Source organism: Anas acuta, chromosome 1 (assembly GCF_963932015.1).
Source record: "Anas acuta chromosome 1, bAnaAcu1.1, whole genome shotgun sequence".
Classification (NCBI taxonomy): Eukaryota; Metazoa; Chordata; class Aves; order Anseriformes; family Anatidae; genus Anas; species Anas acuta.
The window spans coordinates 64213975-64235627 of NC_088979.1; the positions used below are offsets into that span (position 1 = coordinate 64213975).

Consider the following 21653-nt stretch of genomic DNA (forward strand, 5'->3'; position numbering starts at 1 on the left):
ACAAGAGTCGCCTGAGTTCAGCGTTTTCCCCTTTGAACATCGAGCGGCCGAGACCGATGGTTAGCGATCTCGCAGCGAGGGCAGGGGGAGAGCAGGACCAGGATTCGGCTTCTGTAAGAGGTTTCTTTTGGTTTTGCTTTTGGCTGTAAGAGCCACTGCTGCCAATGTTCCCCATCTGCTCCCTCCTCAAATCCAGGGTGGTGGCGTGCGAAGCTGGAAAAACATTCACTCCCAGTGCTGTGTCAGCTCAGCGTCCTTCTTAGCCCAACCATTTACCTTCCAGGAAACTTCTGTGCCTGAAAACGCTGATCATTTCCAGCACCTTTCCATATTATTCCCTTCTGCTTATTTCACTGCATTTGAAATTTTTGTCGGAGTCCCCATCCCTGGAGGTATTTAAGAGACATGTGGACATAGCACTAATGGACATGGCTTAGAGTTGGCACTAACTTGGTCAGGGTGATGGTTGGGCTGGGTGATCCCAGAGGTCTTTTCCAGCCTCGCTGATGCTGTGATTCTGTGAGCATCGGCTTTGGTCTCTCCCAGGCAGGGCTGGACAGGCTCTCCCCATTCATTTCTATTTCTGATGGAAAGGAAGAAGGGAGTTGGGGGACCCATCGCTGTTGGACTGTCAAATCTCCTTCTCCCTCAGAGAAAAGAAAAAACATCAGAAAAGCAGTCGGATGACAGCGTGACCCCTGCAGCTGTCGGTGGTTGCAATGCTGCTGCTGTGAAGCCAAAAGTGGAGCAGCTTTGACAGGGAGGGAGGAGGAAGGGAGCCCACCTTCCCAGCAGGGCGGCTGGGCAAATGCTTTCGATCCAGAGCCAGGGCTGTGAGGCAGAGCATGACACTTTCTTGTAGCCTGGGTGGAGGCAGCAGGATGTAAACTGTGCCCCATCCTCCAGCAAATCTCATTCTGGGGGCTCCTTGCTCTCTGTGTTGCAGGGGGGACCCTGAATACCCCGCTGGGGAGCAGGGCATGCACTGTGGTGCTGCCGCAGCATGAAGTGCAAGGCCCATTTCAACAGGCTGTGGAAAGCCGATGGTTACCACATTTTCAACTTGTACTATCAGTGGTGGTCATCAGTCCTTCGTGCAATTCATAAACTTTTTAACAATTAAAAGTAATACAGCAGGACCTCCGGACATACACCTGACCTCTGCACTGACAACAGGCGTGTTGCTTGCTGTGGGTTTATCAGCCACTCCCCTCAGCCTTTCTGCTCTTCTAGACAAAATGTTCCTCAGCTGATTTGGTCTGATGAGTAGGCTGTGATCTTTTGTGAGCATTTGCAAGTGCTGACAACTGAAATCTGTCGTGCCAGCTATTAGCAAAATGTTATTCCTGCTGTGGCCTCATCTATTTCTCTCTCCTCCGTGTGATTGCTTACTCAGTTTTGACAATGTCATGGGCTTCCTGGCAATACCAGCTAAAGCTCCCACCCCAGCCTGCCCATTCACACCATCTCAACACCCATAAAAGAAACTTCCCTTCCCTTCCCTTCCCTTCCCTTCCCTTCCCTTCCCTTCCCTTCCCTTCCCTTCCCTTCCCTTCCCTTCCCTTCCCTTCCCTTCCCTTCCCTTCCCTTCCCTTCCCTTCCCTTCCCTTCCCTTCCCTTCCCTTCCCTTCCCTTCCCTTCCCTTCCCTTCCCTTCCCTTCCCTTCCCTCTCTGACCCTCAAAGCACAGCCCCATCCCCAGCAGTGGGGTCAGCACAACAGAGGTGGTGTCAAGCTGCCCTGGGACAGGAGAACCTCGTCCCTGGATGCAATCACCGCTTCACCAGATCACAGCCTGCTTGTTAATTCACTTCCATCATACAAAAAATTGTTCTGGCTGTGGTGAAAGGACTGGGAGTAAATAATGTATCTTGCTCCAAAGTCTTATTTCTATTAAAACGCAGCACATTTCAGGATGCAACCGCCTGATGAATAAGCCTTTCGCCATCGACCTAGCAAGCAAATGAAACAGTCAGACACGTGCCGGGGCTGAAGATTTACTGCTTTCCAATACCCTGCCGGCTGCTCTACCTGCATGCCCGCTCCATCACACATCACTCCCCTCCCTGCCTTTCCCATCGCTGACTCTTACAGCCAGCCCTGCGGCACCTCCAGCCTCTTCCAACCCTGCCTCGCACCCTACGCTTCTCCCACGGCATGTGTGGATCCATGCATCAGTCTGGCTCTTGGCTCCGAGGAGCTGAAAAGATAAAAAAATGCAACAAAACAAGGATTGCTTTTTTTCCCTTTTTTTTTTTCAAACCGTGATACATGGGTTGTTTGTGTTTGCTTTGTTGTTTGAACAGTTTTACTACCTTTGGGTAGGGAGCAGTGATTTACTGCCGGTGTCACCGCCGCGGTACGAGCCTTCGTGCGGGTTGTAGCTGAATCAGCTGGGAGCTGTTTGTGTCCGTGTAGCTTTCTCTGCTAGGCATATGGGAATTGGGTGCTGCCAGTGTGACTGCACCCGTGCCAGAGGGCTATCCTGCTTCACTTATCACAGATGTATGTAAGGCACCACCGAAACCACTCAGGCAAGCCCTTGTGTGCCTAGTGGAAGTGCAGCAGGGCTCTCCCTGCTGAATGAGGGCGCTCCGTGTAGTCTATTAATTTCCATCCCACCACAGCCCGTGAGTGAGGTGTGGGCAGTTACCGTTCATCACTACTTGACTTGGCATTTGCCTACAGGAACCCTTGATGAAGCACTTTTCTTTCATGACAATGAATTTTTCCATTTTTCCTCCAGCTTCCAGATTCATTTTCCCTTCCTAGCCTCACACCCTCAAGCTTTCTGAAAAAGCAGTTGCATTTGCTGCAGGCTTATGCTGATTTCCATTGTGTTGGTCTAGGTTCAGTCCTCAAGCCTTGCGTCATGGCTCAGATTTAGGGACTCAGAGCTTTAAATACAGCTGGGTGGATCTGGAGAACCAGGTTTCCTTGTTTTGATAAGGATCTGAGAAGCCACAGGAGATAACCCTTACTTGGAGAAACATGAAACAATAATCTCCACCGGGCACACCAACAGGGCAAGGGTTTGTTAACATTTGCTGTTCCACTTTCTACATGTGATGCATTCATTTTCCTGCTGGAAACTACTTCTCTTAATGCTTACTTTTACCTTCTGGCTGCCCAACACCATCTCCTGGGTTCCCTTTTTTCAGAATAACAGGTAACTCATGGCCCTACAAGTTTCATCCTGGGAATGAATGACTTTGCTTGCAGAAGTACATAGGATTTGGTGATTTGCTTGCACAGGAGAGAAGACCTCTGTGGTTGTGGAGGAAAGCAGCCGTCTCATCTGGTGATAGGGATCACAGGTCATAAGTAGACCTCAAAAAGGCCCAAACTTCTCCACAGCCCTGTTCCTGATGGGCAGGGGGGAGATTTGGGTGTTCGTTCATGGATGACTCACTGGTGTCACCTCCTGCTAGCCCTCCTGTGTGGCTACCACCCAGGGCAGACGGGTGCTGAGGCTTCAGTACCTCACACTGGGATGGATGCCCTGGCTTTCCCAGCACTAAAACACAGCAGAGGAAATAGTGAGCTCAATCTAGAGGCCCCCTGTTGAACTCCTGTGCCTTCGGTCTGTTGGAACATGTTGTACCAGGAGCTGCAGAGAATAATTATTCTCTCCAAATATGGGAAGCCTTCTCTTTTATTATTATTATTTTTAAGTTACTTTCCAACACGGGCACACAGAGTCCAAGAGGGAGAAAGGGAAATTGCTCTCAGGATTCAGATGGCAGGGATCCGTGGCTTGCTCCAGCTGATGGGTGGGAGACACCACGTGTAAATAAACAGGCTGTTCCTCTTGGCTCTAACAGTAGGAAAAACGAGAGATTGATAAAAAACGACACGAAGCTGGTTAGATCCTTCTGTTCTGCCCAGTTGAATGCCAGGAGAGGGTCTTCAAGAGGGGGTGAGTGATGCTCGCCCCACACCCGAAAAGGCAGGATGATCCTTGCTACCCGGTCTCTCATCCTCCCTACAATTAATCACAGACACAACAGTGCTACCTGGCAGATGGCTTTCTTTTTTTTTTTTTTTTTTTTAATTAGAGAGAATGAACCATAAACAGCAGTCACAAAAACACTGCCAACACCCAGCTCTGTTAATAACCTATAACTTTTATAGCATAGCTAAGGTACTAAAACAGAGTCAAAAGGAAGACGGGCCTTAAAACGTAAAAGGGTGTCACCTCATAACTAGTATGAAGGCTAGAAATTGTCAATATCTCAGCACTAGAATAGGGTTAAAGTCAAAATTTGGGTTACTGTAACACTAACAATTTGGAGAGGGACAAAGCCTACAGATCCAGTTGGCATTGGACTGTCAAAGCAATGTGTAGGCTGAAAAAAAAATGTATCTGCCGACAACTTTTTCATATGGGCCACAGATGCAGACCTTTGGCTGTAGATAAGCTCCGGTAAGACCATGAGGTAGGAGTAGGTTTGGGAGAGGAGCTCCAGTAGGCACGGGGCTGCCATGGGTCTTCTAAAGTAAAGAGCAGGCAACAAAAATATTTCTGTCCTGAATTTTTGTTCCTTTAAATGATGGCTGAGGGTCTTGGCCCAGGGCTCATTCCATGTCTGGTGTTAGGGTTAAGGTATGAGTTAGACTTCTAAAAGACTGTGCATCTGACACCTTCATCATGACCGTGGCTGGTTGTCCTAGCTACAGTTAAATCACAGTCGGGCTTTTGCTTTAGGAGAGGGAAACCCTAAAACTTCAGTTGATGTTGGGTTTCTCACAGGCTGCTGAAGAAGTGATGTTCTTCCAAAAGGTTTTTCCATTCCTTTGACAGCTTCTTGGTTTGGGTCCTTGGTAAAGGGCTCATCCCCACAGCATTAGAGTTGGGATAAAGGTAGGGAAAGGGGCAAAGTTTAAAGCTCCATTTAGCTCAGAAAGGCTAAAAGGCTTTTGAAAGCAAGAGCAAAAAGACATCCTCTGATTGCTTTTTCATCTGGAACTTTGCCTCAGGGTGCCTGGCTATGGATCAGCCTTGCTCAGGCTTTAGGGCTAGAATGGGGCTAGGGATGGAGGAGGGATGAAGTCTAGAGCTCCAGCTGGCATGGGTCTGCAAACAGTTTGGAAAAAGACTGGACTAAACAGTGAGGAACTTACTCGCTTGGTAAATTTTTGTCTGTTATGTCTGAGTATTCACGTCTACAGGGCAGCCCAAACCTCAGCTTAAGGTTGGAGTTGGGACACCTACAAGATCTACAGCTCCAGCTGGCATGGGATTGTCAATGCACTTCAGAAGGAAGGGGGAGGCTGCAAAGAGCTTTCTCTCCTGATGACTTCTTTATCCTGGCAATGGCTTATTCTCCTAGGCAAATGCTCAGATTTGGGGTTAATTTCGGGACCAGGCGAAAGCCTAAAGCTACATGTGATGTGGGGTGCCAAGGCACTCCCTCAGGGGGAGGGACTGGCTTCATTAGGATTTTGCCACTGGCAACTCTGTCATCTCTGCTGTGGCTTGTCTTCCTCGATGACATTCAAGGCTAGGCCAGCATTTAGGGTTAGGAGAGGGACAAATCCTGGAAGTCCAGTTGGGTCAGGGCTGAAGAGGGAGGCTGCAAAAATATTTCCCCCTGATATCTTCTTGATCTGGGTTATAGCTCACAGCACTCCAGGGCAGTCATACGTGGAAGACATTCAACCAAACAGGCCACAGTACATGTACTCGAGCACATCATGAGAAGCCTTCCGCTTTTTTCTTTCATTGGAAGGGTTCAATAGCCCTGAAACCTAAACAATATTTGCTGCGTGTTCAAGCAGGGAGTGGAAGGAAGTAAAAAAATTAATAGCGTGCTCTTACAGTCTGGCACTACTGCAAAGGTGGTGAGGAGGGGCAGGGCTTACTTCAAGGAGCTGTAATTTGAGTACTGCAAGAGATCCAAAAAGCTCTTGAAGCTAAATAAATTTTCCCTGGCAGAAAATTTTGGAATAAGGAGAAATGAGGGAATAATACGGAGGGTGAAATTATTAGGAAAGGAATCAGTATGAGAAACAAGAAGGCCAAGGGCTCATGTTTAAGGAAAGGGATAGTAATTAGCTATCCCTAAGGTGCCTTTCAACCCAAACCTTTCTATGGTGCTATGATTAGAGAGGGTGTGAGACAGAGGAGACCCCTCAGAACCACTGCTGCTCCTCACCTGCATCTGCAGTAGGAAAGAGGCCAAAGAACGAGGCTCCCAAGCTAATAGCAAATGGGTCAAAAGTGTGAGTGACAAGATTAGGATGCTCATGTCTGGCACTTACCTGAGGCAGGCTGGAGGCAAAAATAGATTTGGTCTCTCCTATGGGTTTGAAGATATCTAAGCCATTGGGTAACAGCTTGCCAGGTTTTCATGGCAGATAACATGGCAGATGAATTCTTTATCAGACGCTGCATACTCAAAACATTTAGAAGGCTGAGCACAACCAGTGTTAAAATTCACTCAGAAACACGTGGCATCCTTTATCTCCACCATACCGCTGCAGTATCTCACGCACACACCTACATAAGGTCAGCAACAGCCTACATGATCCTAGGTAACAGGAAAAAGAAATGTGATTAATAGGAAACCCTGTGAAAAAAATTACTCACCCTCATCTAGCTTTTCATGGATGGCAATCTCCAAGTCCCCACCACCTGTGCCTGCTGTTGACAACCTCCACAATGCAGATCACCGATGGTGCAAGCATTGCAGGTGGCCTTGCATGACCAGCCCAACTGTGCTTGGAAAGCCGTGCTCATGGCACGATGAGGCCCAGGAACAGGTCTGCCTCCTCTAGCACCTGGTAAAGCTGTCCTCATGGAGAAAGCCAAAGTGCTGCAGGTGATTCCCAACAGCCATAACCACCTTCAGATGTCAGAGGTAGCACTGTAGGGACTTGTACCTTAAATTAGTATTTCCTCGTTTGCCTCTTTGAGCGTGGTGCTTTGGGAAGGTGTTCACAGCTCAGCACTAAAAAAGGATGGGGATGGCAGGGGCAGGTGGGCACAGGGATTGTTTTGTAGGTTGTTCTTCGTTGGAAATACAGTTTATTACACAGTAAGATGTGCTAGTAATCCCATCTTGTACTTGCACCTGCGTGCACTTAAACGGTTTGTTGGATCGAGGCCACAAGGAAAGCATTCGTTGGGATGGGAGAGGAGAAGGAGGAAAAGCAGGTGATCAAAGCGAGGCATTTGGCACTTGCAGGGTTAGCACCGAGCATGTTTTGCAGCCACACAACCTCAGCTTTTCCCCAAAGCACGCAGAATGGGTGCATCCCATGCAGGGAGCGACCTGTCTTGGGTTGTACTGCAGTCATCGGGGCCGCCCCGCAGGTACCAAACCAAGAGGAGTTTCTTAGAAGCCCGGGTGCAAAGCCAACACGAGCCGCAGGTCTGTCGGTTATGCCCTTGCTCAAAAACACAACGTCGGGATCCTATTCTGAATTAGCCCCACAGAATCAAGAAAACTTAATAGCTCATATCAGAGTTGGCCTCGCTTCAGGAAAATTTCTTTCGCCTTTGTAAACACAGCTGAGTCTCCACTTTTCTCCTTCCTATTGGCAACGTCCTCCACTTGCTAAATAAAGATATCTAAACAGTCTCTCTTTGTACAATAACTTTTATGCTTTCCCCATCGGTCTACTTCAGTCAGCTACCCCTACTCCGTGCAGCATACTGCAGAGCAGTGTGCAGAGCATGGCTTAAAAATGTTTTGGTTTTCAGTCAAGATACTTGCTGGGGAAAAAAAAATAATATCTGGATGTAAACCCAGGGTGAGAGAAAGTCCCTCCTTCATCACGGTCTCTAAGAGACAATGTCCTGCTATTGGTTCCTTCACAAAAATCTCATTTTCTGAACAAAACAGATGGTACAAATTTATTCTAGCATAAAGTCTCACACTCAGAATCTATCAAAAATCTTTTCATTCCATAAAACAGTTCATTCTTCCAGTTTATATCCTAAAAGCACAGTTGCTTGAAACATGTTAGTTACTTCTGCAACACAAACGTTCACTTCACAATGAAATTGCTTTTATTTTTGCCTTCCCTTGGAACCCCCTATACCTCATTTCCATTCGCTCTCTTTCCATTCCAGCCTGCAGCATCTGCCAGATATTGATCCTAAAAAGCAGCAGCAGCACTAGTGTTGATGGCTAGATGGGCTAGGCCAGACCCTCCTCTAGTAGTTTCTCCTCTGTCAATCCAACCCCAGTTTTTTTCTAAATGTCTTCATCAGATAAGTGGAAACCTCTGTGAAACAAATTATCATGCTGCTGGCGTAACCTAGTCCCTATTAAACCAAAATGGATGTGACAATGACAGGGAGCACACATCACTAGGTAAAGAGGGATGAAACCCGTACGCTTACCATGGTGCCATCTGAACAGCAGCTCTGTGACTGATCCAGGACATTTTAGGCACGCACGAGGCACTACATGCTTCAGGGAAACAGCAGCTCCTCTGAGACTGGGGAAAAAGGATTTTCTTGCCTCCCTGAGCCTCAGCTTACAAGTGCACTCCATTAATTCGGTTTTAAATGACTCTGAAGACAGCGCATGGTTCCTGCCTAATCGAACACATGCTTTTTTTTTTTTTTTTTAAACTCAAAAGTTGTTATTTCTGCTCGTGACCCAGTACATTTCCAGTGGGTGGCACAGGGGTGCTGCCAGTGACCCGGCAAGGAGTCAGGGGGACCCCATGCAGCAAGCCTGCCTGGTGGCTAGCCAGCCTCAGGATGGGGAGCAGAGAGACCATGCTGGTCTCTTCTAGCTCCAGGTTTCCTTAAAGGAGGCATTTTTTTTTCTCTCCTCTGGTCTAGATCAAGATTTCTGCATGTGACCCGGTGCCAGCTGGTACCCAGGGATGGCAGGACTTGAGGCCCTGCATGTAGAAACCTTGGTCCGCATGCTGGACACGTGCCACTGTCCCCATGCTCCAGCACAGAAGATGGCCAGCGTCAGGACAGAAAGAAGACAAAAGGTCTGCCTGATTTTTCCATCATGCTCAGCTTCCAATGGACTTTGGAAAGATTTACTTTTCCCCCATGGGAAGACAGAAAGAGCCTAGAAACGAGCACTGATTATTGGCCCTATTTGCACTCTTCTTGCTAGAAATAATTTTGCATTATAAGTGTACTTAAAGCAGAATGTGCTTGAACGGAAGCAGCACCACCCATGGAATGGTTCAAAAGCAAAAGGTTTGGTTTAGCCCCCAAGTTACACTCACAGCTTAAACCTTTCTGTTAGGATCCAAGATGATGATGATGATGATTTTCCTTCTCCTTCTCCTCCTTCTTCCTTCTTCTTCTCTTCTTCTTTTTCCCTGTCCTCTTTTTTAATGCCAAAACCAAAAAATGCATAAAACGCATGAGCCTTAAGAATTAGACAACACAAAATTTTCAGACTTTCATGTGTTACTGAAGCCAGATCGAGAAATTTGGAAAACTGCTATGAAGAGGGGTAAGAAGCAGGTTTTTATGACCAGCAAGTGATGGAAGGAGAGCAATGCTACCAGTTAGTTCGCTTCAGTCAGCTGCACAACTTCTGCTTCATAAAAGTTCATGCTCACGCTGAAAGCACAATTGCTAACATCCTCTGCTGACATGAAGGTTTCTTTGGATCAGGGGAGAGATGCTCAAGTGAAATTAAACTGGCAGCTCAATTCTGCTACTGTACAGCGCCTGTGTTACAAACAGACAGCATCTAAATCGGGAACTGTCAATCTGAAACCTTTAATTTACTTCAGAACTGAAAGCAAAAAATTTTATAAGAGGAAGAAAAAAAAAAAAGGTGTAGAATGCCTCACATTACAGACACGTATCTGCAAAATTACAATAAGAATGCCTCAATCACACAATTTTACACAATAGCAGACTAGCTCCAGAAATGAAACAGAAATGAAAGACACCTTTTTTGATCTTTTCTTTCTGCCTGCTTTAGTTGCATTAGACATGCAAACTACCTACAAAACACGTTTGCTTTTTCAAATGGACACAGAGAAGAGGATGAAGTAATCCTGCCTGTGGCAGATGCTGGGTGCCCACTTGACTCCTTTGTATCGAGGCAGGAAGGAAAAAGCCCTCAGATTTCCCAGAGCATTTCAGTTTCAAGACTAATGAAAGAAGAAACAGCCCCAGAAAGGGAATCGATACAAGCACATCAGCAATTTTTGCCTTAAACGGTTTGTTTCAAATGCTCTCTGTGTAATAAAAAAAAAAAAAGCTGTTTTTAGAAACCCTTCCCAAGGGGGTGGTTAATACCTCAGCAAGAAGCTCTCTGCTCGTGAGCCTACCCCATGGGTGTATGGAGCGGATCCATCCACAGCTTTCAGCAAATGTGCTCTCAAAGGGGGCATTCTCTCCTTCCTCTCCAAAAGCCTCTCCAGCAGCACTCAGTCATGGCATACAGGCCTGTTAAGAGACACCGAACCGATTACACATGTTCATACTTCAAAACTGTGCTCGCAGAATGACTTAATTCCCGTTATTGGCACTTGACACAACAGGCGGTTTCTCTCGACGTGACCGTGGTTCCTCTCAATGCTCCCAGACCACTCCAGGGGCCACGATCCTGAGATGCTTCAGGAACCCACTCACATGGGGGCAAGGTGGCTCTCACCTCCAGAAGGATCAGTGCTGGTTCCTGAACAATGCAGGGCGTGCGGCACCGTGCAGCATCCCCAAGGCTAGTCGGCTCCAGAAGCCATCGCTGCTGCTCTGATCGCCCATCGCTCGCATTAGCTGTCTTGCTGCTGGCTGTTGGCATGGTCCAACCCTAAAAGGCTTCCCTACTGTGCTGTGCATCTTAAATTATACAAACAGAGCTCTGCAACAGGAGAAGAGTGATCAAAATGATTTATTTCTGGGTGAGCAGAAAGCATCCCCCTTGTCTCAAAACAGTAATTACCGCGGGCCACATTCCACGACTGTCCTTAGTCATGTCAGAAATGCCTGGAATAGAGATCATTTAGGGAGCGAGGTATTTCTTAACAGGTACCAGGATGTAGGTTTTCAGCCCTGAAGCATCTAGGTTAAATACCACGTCTTTAAGTATTTCAATTTATCTTTAATCAAAATGCGTAACTGTAGTGCTTTCCTTTCTCTTTGCTGATAGCTGTTCCCTTAGATACACAGAAAAGCAATTAATTAGTGCAAATTTTAGAACAGAAATAGCTATGCAGATATCTGGGAAGATGCTAAAAATGTCAGGAGAGAAGCAAGATAAATGTCGATGTTATTAAAAATAAACGTCTACTTAATGCAACATTTACCTAAATGTTTGCCAGGAAAACAGCAAATACAGAGTTGAAATCCTGCTGTAGCACCATTACACACACAGGCTCAAAGGATAAACTCCACCCCTGCACTGAGAGGCAGCCTAAGATGAAAATCTCATTCAAAGCCGAGATGTTATCTGCGCTAGTCCCCTGCACAAAAGTGGATTTTATCCAACGTGCAGTGGCTCTGTAAACAATCTACTTCCTTTTACCAAGACTGTGCTGAGCTTTCTAATGGTTCCCTCCACATCTGCAATCGTGCCTTATCAAACGCTACGTGTTGGTGAAGCATCAGGATTTATATCCCCTTTTCTATGTCAGGATCCCCCAGTCACTCCTCTCCAGGACCAAAGCCCCAGGCCCCGCAAGACCTGCTGCCCCGATCGCTAAATACGAGCCCCTTCACTGGGCAAACCATCAATGAGCCCTTCCTGCATTCTCCCAGCTTATTGAATAATCCAGATGGCTCCTCAGCGAGCCGAGTTATTCGTTACCTCAGCAGTCTCCAGCCTGCGTGCACATCTGCAAGCATTATCGGTAATGGCTTTGTTTTCCAGCGAGCTATCGACGCAAGTGTTAAATAGTGAAACGCCAACAAATGACCCCTGGGGACCCATGCTAAACACACACCAGCTCGGAGATGATTCCCTCCATCCATCTCCGCGCGGAGGCCTGTCGGTGTCGAAACCACTTTCTGTTGGATGTTGTTCGTTTTGTCTCTTGATCAAGATGCAAAGGAGTCGTGCTCCAACTCTACCGCGCCTTTTATCAGGAAAGCTTGCAATCTCAGTAAAATGCACCATTTTTTGACAAAATCTGTTTTCCTGAAGCTCAGGTAGATAGACTGACATTAACCAAGTGGTCCTCCTTTAGCTCTTTATTCAGTCTTATTTCAGTCATTCCATTATTTTGTTTTGGATCAATGTCAAGACTTGTATCGACCACCATCACTCCATTTTCATAAAATGTTAACAAAAAGCTTTTTTTCCACTCGGTAACTAAAATGCAGGGTTCAGAGCTCCAAAGAGCTCTTCTCTCCAGGTCCTTAATACAAATTCCTTACATTTGATGATTGTAAAACGTTAGGCAGCAGCTGTCCTGTGTAACCTTGCTGTCTCGATGGAAAAATACTTGACTTTCGTCTTCTGTGTTACAGCTCCATCTCCTATTTTCTAGAGCATACAAAGCCCTGGACTTGAAGCATTGGCTTCAATATGAGTCTCAAGAGCAATCCCTAAGGGTTTGTTCAACATTTCCACCTGAAAGGTTCCTGAGAGGTGGGTTTTGGTGCTGCCCAAACTCATCCTCTCGGCTCCACAGGAATAACTGCTGGTTGAGAACAGCTGAAAGCTTTTCTGACTGAGCTATAGAAATTTCTTTGACACCTGCATGACGGACTAGGAGGGAGCTTAGAGGGCTTCACGCCAAACAGAGTTAAACCTCTTCTAAATTAGACCAAAATAAAAGCTTTGTTTTACTCGATTTGGGTTACGAGCAAGACCTTAGATCCCTTCCTAATTTGAGCAGGCTGATTTATTCACCCCCAAAAAGCTTTGCTGGCAGCGATCCCTGTGACACCAGGGCAATGCTCAGCTTCACACACACCCTGAGAATTGTGGCAGAAAGCAGCAAATGTCCTCACATGCACTGGCAGCTCCTAACCCTGCAGGGGTTTCGCTGCCTGACAGGACCTTGACACTGCTCAGACTAATAAGCACATGCTCGACTGAGATTTGGAAAGCATTTGCAATTGCCATCTGCATTATTCACCTCCACTGCGGTAAGGAGAGCAGCAGGCCTGTGTTTCTGGAATATTAGGGGAGGAAATTCAAGATGCTCTTCACAGGTTGAGGGTCAGGGCACGCTGTAAAAACTTCCCTTCCCTTCCCTTCCCTTCCCTTCCCTTCCCTTCCCTTCCCTTCCCTTCCCTTCCCTTCCCTTCCCTTCCCTTCCCTTCCCTTCCCTTCCCTTCCCTTCCCTTCCCTTCCCTTCCCTTCCCTTCCCTTCCCTGTTGCCCTACAGGAAGGAGCTGAGGGAAAGGCTCGGCTCTGCTGAAGGAGAAGCTCACATTGCCAAAGCTCTCGGAGAACAGGCACCCCCCCTTCCCTCGTAACATTTTTAAGTCAGCCACAGGCTTCAGTGGATCTGCTGGCAGGGCCAGAAAGCACGCCGCTGGTGTAGAAGAGGGAGCTGCACTTTAAGGCAGAGCGAATGCCCGCTTTTGTGCGAGCGGGCTGTCCTAGAAAGCTACACAAACACGCTCCCGAACAACAGCCCTTTTGTCTGGCCATGACGCTGCCCTCGTGGTGTTCGGTGCAGCTCGGCAGAGAGATGAGGCGAGCCCGTGTCAGTACGGATGATCTCAGAGAAAAGCAGCTCCGGGGAAGTTTGCCTGCAGAGGAGGCTTTCAGCCGCGAGCCCCGCTGCCGGCTGCCGAGGAGGGGTGTTTGCTCAGCACATTCCCGTGGTTTTGGGACGAAGCCAGCATTCCCGGGACTCGAGATAATCAAGCGGATGAAGTCATGCTGTCCGGGTGCTGCAGGAGGGAAAATGGATGGTGCCAGTAGGGAAGGGGGGGAGGAACGCATTCAGCACTACCACACGGAAAAGGAGGGGGAAAAACCTTCCCCTTTTACCAATCCTACACACAAACACCACAGCTGGGGCTGCTGACGGAAAAGTACTTGAAGGGATGAGCCATTTAACACAGGAGGACCCAGGCTGGAAGGCCAAACACAGGCCCTGCAATGGGGTAGCTGGGCCTACACGCTCTTCCCAAGGGATGGCAATCTTGGTGGCTACAGAGGACACCATTTCCTTTAAGACCACGTTGAAATAAGGGGACTCAACACGGTCACAGCCCCTCCTGTTTTGGGAGGGGTCCAGGGCAGAGGAGCCCCTCTCAGCAGCGAGGCCCAGGCTGGCAAGCAGGCCGGGAGGAGGTATCGACGACCACAAAGCAGCTTCAAAACAAAGCCCCCTTGGGTTTTGGAGTTCAACTTCAAGTGCTTAAGGGAGATAGATTTTCAGCCCTTTCTAGAAAATCCTACACGAGTTGCTTAAAAGCTGGGAGCTCTGCGCTGACCTGCCCCTGAACTGCTGCGCCTCCTTTTTACATTCGTCTCTGCCGGGCGCTCTCTCCGGGGAGGGATCTGACCTTCCAGCACAGCACATTTCTGGGGCTTACACTGCAATTATTATAATGGACAGCTTTCTGTTCAGGCTGGGGGAGACTTTGGTGAAAACCCTTTCCACTCGCATGTGTTTCCAATCATTTTTTTTTTTTTTTTTTACCTCCTTCTTACACACACATCTCTTTCCAATTCGAAAATACATCATTTCCCTGCAGATAGCACAGCTGGAGGGGTACAGCTCATTACTTTCTCAGAAGTTTATTTTCTTCCAAATTTCTTATTTTTTTATTTTAACTCTTGCTTTGTTATTTCTTCCATCTGTGCATGGATCTGGGACACGGTCTCTACTGCTGGAAGCTGAATAGAGGAGTAGCATATTCCAGCTATCCGCTGCGCATTATATACAGCCACCTCTGGATAAAGGGGAAAACTGCAGAGGGAGCGTGTTTTGGAAATAAAACCCACACCACGTACCATTCCAGAAATTCTCTCTGTAGAAAACAAGCAGCTCCAGCGGTACGTAATTCACTCGTGTTTCCATTGCTCCCATGCATCAAAGGAAACGGCAGCGTGAAATTTCATCAGCAAAAAGGATTTAGGCTTCGGCATCCCGGCCCCAGATAAAGCACACCTCGCATCTCTGTTGTCAGACAGCCCGCTGCCTCTCACCGCAGTGATTTTGTTCCCTGTCGAGTCTCGTGGCAAAATCCCGGCACTACTGAAGTTAATGGGAGTCTCACCCTTGGATGCTGCAGGGCTGGGATTTCGCTCAGACCCTGCAGCCATCAAATTAGTCCTGCTCACCTCTGAGCAGAAAGGATGCACCCGCTACGCCCAGCGTGGAGGCTCGGGGCTGACCCAACAGGCGTTTCAGTCAGCAGAAAGGCTCCCACCAACTTTAACGAGGGCTGAGACGGATGGTTAGCGGATGGGAACGTTTTATTTGACAGAGCAAAAAATACACTAGGAAAAACAAAATCTGCCTTAATGTAGTTGAGAATATGGCACTGCCTCAGTTACGTACTCTTCATTGAGCAACCCCTCAGCATTAATGTCTCAGCTGCCTCAAAAACCTTGGTTTTCCCTTATCCTTACCCCATGCTCTGCTCTTCTTCAAATACTATTCTACAGAGCACCTCCTTCAAAGGGCTTACTTGTATCGCTTACTACAGCCAATTTGTTTTCAATCCCAATCCTAAAACTGGGAGGGCAATTTCTTTCATTCTGGATGATGCAAGACACAAGAAAAGGGGTTGTGCCAACCACCCAGCTGAACTAGGTCTGACCCAGCTCCCTGAACCCGTGGGACAACTCTGGACAGAGCTGGATGACACCAAAGCCCATGGAAACCTCAGGCAAATCTTCATTGTGCATTTCCTCCAACTACCCAAACGAAATAGGGCTGTTCTGTTTGTCACCTCTTATTTTTACCACTCTCTTTAAGCCCTATCTCTGTATTGTGGGGTGTAAGGTGGGTTTGATCTGCCCCAAGCACAGGGCTGAAATGGCAGTAACCATTATCCAAAGCAACAGCCAAAGGTTTTTAATTCCAAGCCTTTGGAGGGAAAAGCAATTCAGTCTTGACTTTCCTACCTTCGAGCCCCCACATTCCCATTATTATTTTGGGATTCTGAGTGCGATCTCTGAGCAATGTATTCAAATAGAAATGAATAATCACCAGCTTAACAGAAGTCATTAATCCCCTGTAAGCACACTTCTGCGCAGATCTATTAATTCTCATTTCCAAGTTTTCAGAATTAAAGCATTTGATATAGTACATGCTACCTATTCTCTTTAATTAAAAAACCTCCCACTGTAGAAGTGGGTAAAATATTTCATCAGTCAACAGCACACACAGTTGTCATGGAGAAAATTTCTGGGTTTGTCTGACACACAATAAAACACTGAGCATCAGCCGAAGTTTCTCAATTTGCTCTAAATCCAGTTTGTGCCAGAATCAGCAATGGAATTAATTCCCTTGCATCTTTACAGTATGCACCTAAAGAGGGAACTGCATGGTTCAGATTCATCTTGAACAGCCTCTGCATCCTTCTTCACCTTCTAAAGCGGGGCTCAGATCAGCAGCAAAACCACATGATTAATAGCTCTGCTAATTAACTGAATGACAGCAAATCAGCAAGCTATATGAAGCAATTCTGCATCGGTGCAATTTCAGGTCCATTCTGTATTGCAATTCATCACTTTGAAGGCCGCTCTCGCAATGGAGGAACACACCAGCTATGCAGTGGTGAAAAACAGAGACCAACAATATCCATACGTCGTGCTGTAAAACATGTGGATGAAATGCAAGCTCTAACAGCAGGTAGCAGAAGATACATAGTGCCACTTAGCTTTATAATTCCATTTTAAATTTTCTCTTTTTTTTTTTTTCTGTTTGTTTGTTTGTTTTTAGGTTATGTGTGTTGGCTTCTCTGTAAGAAGTTTACACTGTACAGAAGCAATCTTGGATATTTTTATTCATTATCATAACTAATGGAAACACACCACTCTGTCAGGAAGGTGAATGTTCATCTACCTGATGCAAGCAAAAGTCTTTGGAGGTTTTGTAGTGGTATCTCACCCACAGGCCACCAAAGTCATGCTTCTTTGCACAGACACTAGAGAAGGCCATGATATCGGATACATCAGGGGTGGTGTGGACATTTGAGGTTAACCAACACAAATGCCCGTTCCAAACAAGATGGTGACCCTGCACACAAAGAGGAAGCATCAAGCTCGTGCACAGGCAAGCAGAGCTGCAGAGCACAGGGCGAGATGACACGTCCAGAAGAGCCTGGGCATGTAAGAGCAGTGCTCCAGTAACTCGTGTTTTGGGGCCCAGAACTGACAACCGACAATTGCTTTGAGACTTCTGAGCTTTTAGGTCACATTGAACAAGCTTCTCTTAAGTGTGTGCAACTCCAGCCAGTCCCCAGAGACCCAGAGGCCTGACACCAGCGCCTCGCTGGAATTGGATTACAAGGAAAACTTGGGTCATCAAGAAACATCATCTAATAACAAAGCCATCTCTGGCAGTCCCAGTAGACCTCAGTGTAGGAGGCTGTGAGTCACTGAAGACGTGGGAAAGTAGCAGCAAAAGGAAGGAAAAAGAAGACTGGTTTGCAACAGATAAACAGGTGTAAACCAGCTAGATCCTTCTGCAAGCGGTCGCCAGAACCTGATCCCTGCACAAAAAAAATCACCGTTCTTCTCTTTAGGTAGTCAAGCTCTGATACTAAAAATCCTATAATGAATTCTGGAATAAATACTGCAGCATAAAGGTGTGAATCCAGTCAGACCCAACCAGCAGAGAAGAAAAGAGCATTGCTAAGCAGCAAGAACTGTGAAGGGGAAACAAAGAGAAACCCAGAGGGACAACCCTGAAACTGCCAGACTTCATCTAAGCTTTATGCTCTATCACTAGCTCATAACAAAGACAAAAATCAAAACCCAGGAGATAAACAAATTGAAACCCATCACTCATAATCGGCTTTTGTAGCTGATTCACATATCCATGAAGTTTTCACTACAGTAATGTAACAAGTGATTACCTCGAACACAAGGCCTGAAACTGGGACTGTCTGCTGTATAATTCCAGAAGAATTGATGGAAATAGGTTTCTTTACTTTTTTTTTTTTTTTTTTTAATAGGTGAACAAAATGTGCAAATTCCCTATGGGATGTGAATGTAAGGTTCAAGAGTGCAGGCATGATAACACACAGGCATTCCTTCATTTGAAACTTGAAATAAATAAAACATGAAAGCAATAGCATCCTTTTTTTCCTCCAATCTGAGGTCTGTATGTCCAGAAGTGTGATACTCTTTAAATTCTTACTAGGAAGAAGGTTTTGTCTGATAAAAACATATCTATCATTTAGAACACTCTCCTCTAGCAAGGATAAAACAGCATCAAGAAAGGGAGCTCTGGAGCTGGAGGGCTGAATTTTAATACCTGGAAAATCTGGAAAAGGCCATAGCGATTGTACAGCAGAAACCCCAGAAAGTCAGGTTCAGTTAAAGAACACTGCAACAGTTCATAGTAAAGCAAGCATGAAATCCTCTTTCATAGGACATTTTCTTTGCCAGTTTGGCACCGTCTCCACTTTTTACCCTTTTTGCCCCATTGATAAAAGAAATATACTTCCTGGATAATAGTTTAGAAAACATGATTCAGTCAGATTCTCAGAACAGAAGTTTACATTTCTGATGCCCTCTATCCCCTAAAATTAGGCCTCTTAAAATCATAAAGGTGAACGCCTTAGTACTTTTCTGATATCAAACCGAAGTCAGTAAGAAACAAATTGTACTGGAGTTTGATCCCAAGCCAACTGTAGTCCCTTTGATCTTTCCATTAAATTTCAACCTGCCTTGGTGTAAGTCCTTGGAAAACACGCACGGTGAATGTTGGTGCTCTCTGAGGGTACCTCATGAATGCTGTGATTCTCTTTACAAATTGGTTTCTGGTTTTGTGTCTCAGTTCATGTCCGCTGTCTATTAAAACTAAAACATGACCAATGTTTTGGTACCAGCCGAAGGACATGAATCTGCACGCAGCACCTACGTGTGGAAAACAGCGACATACACAAAGGTTCAGGTAGAAGTCTATAAAAACACTCCAAAGATTAAGTAAACGCTATCATGTTCTAACACCTGAAAGAAAAGTGTTCAGAAAATATATGCAGAGGAACCTGTGTGCGTACCAGCGTAGACAGCAGCACTGGGGGTCAGCAGTTTTGTGTCTGCGCTTGAATGGCTGTACAAGAGAAGAGTCTCGCTGATGTTAACCTGTTTGCATATTCAGTACACGCGGTGAGTGCAAATTGGAAGCATTTACCTTAAGATTGTAGTAGGACCAGCATGTAGGACCAGAACAGATGGGGAACCAGCAAAGAGACAGGTTCGGTCAATACCAGTAACAAGAAAGACATATTTAGGTTCACAAGTGAAGATGAAAAAAAAAAAAGAAATCCAACCTACAGAAGGTAAGGAGAAGATTCACAATTATGTTCTCCAGCTTTACCAAAAGCACCACAGTGAATTTGGTGCTTTTCAGGCATCGCATCGCATGTCCACCTGGTTACAGCAGTGGCAAACCAGGTTCTGTGGCTGGCATGTGTACGACTACAAAGCCGGTAATTTTCCATATCCAGTGGGAAAGGCTGGCGTGAAGAGAAGCAGGATCAAGGTTTACTTCCAGGCAGCAGACTTAAAAGTTGGGATAAATTTGGACAAGCAGCAGAGCTGCCAAACAGATCAGAGAAGCCGAAGGGATATGCTTCCCAAAGCAACCCGGGTGGTTGGGAAGGTGGAAGAAGAGAGGACTTTGAAGGCAATTGTGGGCACAACTGCATTTGTTCCAACACTGGCCCTCCCTTCAGAGAGCACTGAGCTCATCCAGAATTAGTCACCCTGCTGCAGCCCAGGGCAAGCCTGCACACATGTCCAAATGCAATCAAACCTTTCCCCAGCGATCACACTGCCGCAGGAAGGTGTGTACGGACTCTGCAAGGAGAAGCAAGTTAATTCTGGAGCGATTCAAATCTGAAGAAGGCTTTGAAATGGGCGAAAAGTAAGCCTGCATGCACGCATCTATCTGGGACAAAGGGGATTTCTTAGATGTCTTCATTTCCTGCTGCAGAAGCAGAGACTGATTGCTTATTCAAGCCTGCTGTTGTTTATAGCCAGTCTCTGCATCTCAAGAGAGAAAGCAAGAACCGCTTCAGAACAAAACTGCATTTCCTCCCGCTCGGGCCCACGGCGTCTGCGCTCTTAGCAAACGCCTTGTGCAATCGCCCGCAGCTTCCCTCCTGCTCTGCGGTGCCAACGCACGTACCAGCGCGTTGGGGTGGGCCAGGGTGCTCCTAATAGCGCTATCTGTCACCAGCCCTTGATGATACTTCATCTCCACGGCTCCTCGGTGCATGCTCTTTGTCTGCTTTCCATCATTATTATACCGTACGCTGCAATTATTTTGGCTGCTCTCTTCAGTTTGAGTTGTTCCTTCCTTTTGTACGTGGGCTGAGGGCATTTTTTTTCTTTTTTTTTTAATTAAAGGGTTTTGTTTTCCGTATATGGTTCTTGACTGAGGATTTATAGCAGGCCCCATAATTATAATAGTCCCAATAAACTGCACGGACTATCATTTACAGCTACAGCACAGTGTTAAAAGTTATTTATATGCCAGGAGAACATCTCCACTATGTCAGGCTAACCATGCATCAATGCACTTCAAGCAAACCGGATCTCACAAAACCAGCTACTGCTGAATTGCAGCTCTCTTGGAGGACTCCTTTGCATTTCCTCTCCTCAGTGCCAGCAAATACCGTCCAGTAGGTTAGGGAGAAGAAGCTTAGGCAAGCAGAAAAGGAGGGATGGGCACTAAATTCCTTTCTTTATAACAAACCAAATGTAGCTGTACTCCTCCTCCCCTAAAATACCAGCACAATGCCCGAATTTCACAGCCCGTTTTGATGAGTGTGATGTGAGACTTTTGGGGTAAACACTGACATCTTTTCCCCCTCCCTGTTGCAGAGTTGCAGCCACTTGGCCCATTTAAATAGATTAAGATTTCAAGATTAATAGATTAAATAGAGGGAAGGAAAGAAGGTGGTCTTGGAGACCACGTGCAATGGGGCAGGAAGTCAGTAGAGAAGAGCTAAGCACAGGAGAAGCAGGATTTCTGGAAACTCAACCACTTGAATGGAAGCAGTGTCAGTCCACACGGAACTGCGTTAGAAAACACACAAACAAAATCATTCATCTGACTAATCATCAAAATAAAACCACTGCACTAACAGAAAAATAAGAAAACAAATCAACTTAAACTAGAACTGAACTCGTTCCCCCCCCCTTTTTTTTTTTTTTTGAAAAATGGCCAGAGTTCATTCCATTAGCATGAAGTGCTTCAAAGGACGAGCATTTAAAAGGAAATCACTGCCAGTTCTTACTTACCTCACCAGAGGATTGTGCCATTCAGCAAGAATGGCATTACTTCTTGTTAAGCCACCATTCAATGAAAACTCCGTCACTGCAGGTGGTTTACAAAGTTTCAGAACCGACAAGATGACTTTCCAGGGAGCAAGAGGAATGCCAAAGACAAATGCATGTGCATTTTCAAGGAAAAAGCGTCAGGGGGGATGAAAAGAAAAGAGAGAGGAATGAATAGGAAACAGAATAGGGAGAAAAAAAAAAAAAGAACAACAACAAATCTAATGTTAATTTAGAGACATGAGTCTCCAGGATCACAGTTAAAAACAGGAGA

The 21653-nt window shown here is 46.3% G+C and overlaps 1 long non-coding RNA gene across 4 annotated transcripts; it reads right to left on the minus strand.

Annotated features, from left to right (window-relative positions):
- Positions 1-1671: 1671 nt before the first annotated feature.
- LOC137855502 (uncharacterized) lies at positions 1672-19353 on the minus strand. 4 transcript variants are annotated; one of them, XR_011095767.1, is made up of 3 exons: positions 13327-19353; positions 10601-10807; positions 1672-10392 (listed from the first exon to the last, which is right to left on the minus strand). It is a non-coding gene; the product is annotated as an uncharacterized lncRNA (long non-coding RNA). The 4 variants fall into 4 exon arrangements; XR_011095773.1 differs by lacking the exon at positions 13327-19353 and having other exon boundaries at positions 1672-6532; positions 9210-10392; positions 10601-13152; XR_011095775.1 differs by lacking the exon at positions 13327-19353 and having other exon boundaries at positions 1672-5076; positions 6264-10392; positions 10601-13152.
- Between the last annotated feature and the right edge of the window lie 2300 nt (positions 19354-21653).